The 5,000-nt window shown below is 42.9% G+C and overlaps 1 long non-coding RNA gene across 1 annotated transcript; it reads right to left on the bottom strand.

Moving 5' to 3' along the window:
- Positions 1–99: 99 nt before the first annotated feature.
- LOC136846517 (uncharacterized) lies at positions 100–4,636 on the bottom strand. Its single transcript, XR_010855426.1, has 3 exons — positions 4,480–4,636; positions 1,441–1,645; positions 100–803 (listed from the first exon to the last, which is right to left on the bottom strand). It is a non-coding gene; the product is annotated as an uncharacterized lncRNA (long non-coding RNA).
- Between the last annotated feature and the right edge of the window lie 364 nt (positions 4,637–5,000).

Genomic DNA, 5,000 nt, shown 5'->3' with positions numbered 1-5,000 from the left:
CCCTGATTCTCTGGAGACCTCCTGTTCCCCAAATTCCTCTCAGACACATAGCCTAATACGGTATGGGGCCGAAAAACTGTGAGGAATCAGTAAAAGCCGTTTTCCCTGACTTTTATAGTTTATTTTCATATCAGAGAAATGACCATTGATCATTTTGGAACACCAGTTTGTAGCCTCCAAGCCCAGTTTCCATCATGGTAAACTATCATCCCAGTTACTGGAGCAGTATCTCATCACATTTTTCCAAACTAAGATTGTTTTTTGTGCCAAGGTAGTACTGTCTGCGCAAAATGATCCCAGTAAAGACACTTGATACCTATCATCTGTAAGAAACATGATGGAGGGTATTAAACAATTAATTATCTTTTACACTACTTAACAAACATTGACATGATCCTTAATGACAACTGATGGTGGCACCTCATTGTTTCCTGAATGTTTCTTTCAGCTTAAATGCATCCTTAATCGCTCTAAAGACACTGCATTGTACATGCATGAAACGTACGACAAGCATAAGCGCCGGGACACTTTATATAAATTTTAATGAACGCTCATGGCAAGACAAGGAATCAATGTGGAAAACCTGTAAGACGGTCACTTTTATGAGTGTTGGGTGAAATTGCCGAGCTCAGGATGTGCTGGAGCAGAGCTGCGAGGAGCTTCTTGGTTCTGGTTCATCAGGGGATTTTGGTACTGCGGATATCCTGGCGGAATCGTTGCGATAACTGGAGGTGCTTGGATGATTTTTGGACTCCTTCTTCTGAGGCAGAAGAGCATGACGATCCCCACAAGGACCAGGATTCCTGCAAACAGAGGGGAGAGAAGAACAACAGTAAACTAACAGAACGAAGGGAGGTTGACTTTAGGTCTCTTGCTCCTGACGGCGCGGTGCAAGAGGATGCACATCAGGACCAGGACTCTCGGAATTAAAGGGAGAAGAGGAAGAAGAAGAAGAAAAAAGTAAACAAATATTTTGAAGATTCCCTACGTACGGCGAACTTCTAGAGTTATTTTTATTTTTTCAGCTTGATGAATTTCTAGACCCTGACAGAAAAATATTTTTAAAGAACAAGGATTTATGTGTAACAGACCAATAAGACGCGCGCATACATACATACATACCTGTATATGTATATATATATATATAAATATACATTATATATATATTATATATATATATATATATATATATTATATATATATATATATATATATATATATATATATATATATATATATATATATATATATATATATATATATATATATATATATATATATATATATATATGAAGTGAAATGCCCAAACCAAAAGAGTACTTAAAAGCATGGTAGAAATGGAAATAAAACATACATGCCACGGTCTATAGCATTTTGAGGAGAAATGCGAGATTTTAAGAAAAAGAAGACAAAACCTTGAAAGAAATCGGTCACACTTGCCTCCAATGCTGGTGACAACGATGCCAACTGTCGTGAGGGCATGGTCGAGATTCTCGCAAGCTTCGCGTTCGTCTGGTTCCAGGTCATGGATGTTGTCGCAGTCGAGAATAATCGGCGCAACCAAACCCAGGATCCCTCCGATCAGAAACAGCACCCCGATGACGATCAGGGTGATGGCCACGCAGATGCCGATCGATCTGCACATCTGTCGAGAAGTCGGAGGAGCTGATTGATTTGGACGGTGAGGATAATCGAGAAGGAAATTCTGGGAAGCTTGACGTGGGGGGGGGGGGGGCGTGGTGGCGGGTGGCAAAATCAAGAACAGAGAAAGGGCAGAGGGCGAAACGAAAACCGAGAGACTGAACAGGGGGAAATCAGGAACAGGGAATGGATAGAGGGAGAAATAAAGAACATGGAATGGACGGAAGGCGGAAACAAGAACGTGGACGGGACAGAGGGCGAAATCAAGAGCGGTGAATAGACAGAAGGCGAAATCAAGAACAGAGAAAGGACAGAGGGCGAAATAAAATCCGAGAGACTGAACAGGGGGTGGCGAATAAGGAACGGGGAATGGACAGAGAGCGAAATTATGAACAGGGTCTGGACAGAAGGCGAAATCAAGAACAGGAAATAGTCAGAGGGCGAAACCAAGAACATGGAATGGACGGAAGGAGGAAACAAGAGCGTGGGCTGGACAGAGGGCGAAATCAAGAACGGGAAACGAACAGAAGGCGAAATCAAGAACATGGAATGGACGGAAGGAGGAAACAAGAGCGTGGGCTGGACAGAGGGCGAAATCAAGAACGGGAAACGAACAGAAGGCGAAACCAAGAACATGGAATGGACGGAAGGAGGAAACAAGAGCGTGGGCTGGTGGGAAATCTGGAAACGAACAGAAGGCGAAATCAAGAACATTCGGAAGGAGGAAACGCTGGGCTGGACAGAGCCGCTTGAGCCGCTTCCGTTCTCAACTACCACTCTGTTGGTCGTGAGTTCGAATCTCCGACCGGCCAGTGAGGAACAAGAGGAATTTGTTTCTGGTGATAGAAATTCATTTCTCGCTATAATGTGGTTCGGATTCCACAATAAGCTGTAGGTCCCGTTGCTAGGTAACCAGTTGGTTCTTAGCCACGTAAAAATAAATCTAATCCTTCGGGCCAGCCCTAGGAGAGCTGTTAATCAGCTCAGTGTTCTGGTTAAACTAAGATATACTTAACTTAAGAGGGCGAAATCAAGAACGGGGAACGGACAGAATGCGAAATCAAGAACAGAGTAAGGACAGGGCGAAATAAAATCCGAGAGACTGAACAGAGGGGGAAATCAGGAACAGGAAATGGACTGAGAACGAAATTAAGAGCAGGGACTTGAAATCAAGGACGGGAAATGGTCAGAGGGCGAAATTAAGAACCGAGAATGGACAGCAGGGGGCGAAATCAAGAGTGGGAACTGGACAGAGGGAAAAATCAAGAACAGTGAATGAACCGAGGGCGAAATCAACAGTGGGGACTGGACAGTGTGAAAGTAAGAATAGGAAATGGGCGGAGGGCGAAATCAAGAACAAGAATGGACAGAGGGAGAAATCAAGAACAGGGGATGGTCGGGAAGTGAAATTAAGAATAGGGAGTGGACAGAGGAAGAAATCAAGAACAAGGGATGATCGGGAAGTTAAATTAAGAACAGGGAATGAACAGAGGGAGAAATTAAGAACCAGGAATGGACAAAGGAAATCAAGAACAGGGGGTGGCCAGGAAAGTGAAATTGAATTAAGGGACTGGACAGAGGATGAAATCAAGAACTTAACAGTCAAGAAGAATATCAGTGAAGAATGAAAGAGAATCAAAATGAAAACTCTACAGATAATTAAGAAAATTGAAAACGATAATGACTTGGATAAATTTCAAGGTGGAATATTAAGGAAGCCCAAAAGAAAGCGGTGTAGCGAAATCTATAGAGAAAGGATGGTCACCAGAGACACAACAGGAGGTCCCCTCTCTTTTTGTAGGCGAGGACGCCACCAGTCGTACCAAGAGGTCCACGTTAACCATTGTTTAACCAACTTTCTAGTTATATTGTGTCCAGATAAGAGTAGAATGTTATTGGGCATCACTTCTAGTGCTAAAAGAAGACGTCAGCTTAAGTAGAAAGAATAGTTCATTATTCTTAACGTTTGTCAACTCCGAATGCACCCCGGAGGGAAGTAGTGCCGTCAGTGTACCTCACATGGTGCCCTCTGGGTACCTGGGTACTACTAAAGGGCGTTTGCAGCGTCCCTTCGGCCCCTAACGGCACCTACTCTTATAGCCTTTTACTTTACCACCATTCCCGCTCCCTTCTTCATTCTTGCTGTTCAGCCTCTCTAACTATATTACTTCTTGGTGCAACTGTGGGGTAGCCTCCCAGTTCCTAGCATTAGGTCCTCACACTTCATGTGCTTCATTTTCTGAATCCGTCTTTTCACTGTCTTGGGCGCTGAATGACCAAAAACTCCGCAGTGCTGGGCTTGACGGCCTAAATTTCATAATTACTTCCCGAAAGCAAAATGCTTGCAGCATTATTCATGTATGAAGGGTTCTGAATTCATAGCAAATGGATTTCCTCTGGAAATATGCAATCCATTCACCTGTCGTAACATTACTGAGTCACCTTTGTCCCTACACAGTTCTCTTTTGGGCTTCCTTAATATTCAGCCTTGGAATTTATCCAAGTCATTTTCTTTTTCAGTTTTCATATTTGTCACGTGTTGCTCATTATATCGTTCTCGTTTCATTTGCGCAGTCTAGAGTAAACTTCAGCACAGACAAAAAATAATCAGATTTAGAGAATCATCACTGAATAAAATAAAAAATGCAAAAAAAAAAAGATAAATAAAAGACGATGTAGGGTATTTCAGAACCTTTAACGCCATGTCACAGAGAAAATAAGCAGTAATAAATATTAAAAAGTAAACAGTTCGTCATTCAAATCAAGCCATATTGAAGAGGCAGCTTTCAGTGACTCGGGAAACACAGCATTGGGGAGAGAATTCCGAGTCCTACTCACGTTATTCTATTAGTTCCGAGAAATCTTCTAACTACGACGACGATTCCCCACCGACTAAATCACTCCTTTTCGCAACATCGTATACAGGGCACCCATTCTTCTTATCAGATAGAACTTATTTTTCTTTTTATCTCCGAGTGGTGCCATTACCTGTTTTACGTGGTACTTATATGACTGCTCATAAAGGCTCGATAAGTGAGGTATTTCCTTCTTGGTATGATTAACAAAGCGCGCTTTCACGGCTGTAAGATAAGGACAAACATGGAGACGCACTCTGCAGGCAGTGCCGCCTCTGTAGCAATACTGAGGTACCGCGTAAAAGGCTTTGTTTCCCAATGGTAAGGTCTCCTGCATCTTCGTAAGCACGCGATGATCGGCTGTGAAGCCTAAGTTTATTCATGTGCCGGCGATAAAGGTAAATGGAGCAGATATGTTTCTGATCCCGTAGCGTAGGGGGTTAGTGCCGTCAGTGCTCTGTAGGTATTACTCAAGCTACTTTGCAGCGTCCCTTCGGGCCGTAG

The sequence above is a fragment of the Macrobrachium rosenbergii genome, chromosome 15 (assembly GCF_040412425.1).
Source record: "Macrobrachium rosenbergii isolate ZJJX-2024 chromosome 15, ASM4041242v1, whole genome shotgun sequence".
Lineage (NCBI taxonomy): Eukaryota > Metazoa > Arthropoda > Malacostraca > Decapoda > Palaemonidae > Macrobrachium > Macrobrachium rosenbergii.
The sequence above is the reverse complement of the archived record's forward strand: the minus strand, read 5'-3'. Positions and strand labels throughout refer to the sequence as shown.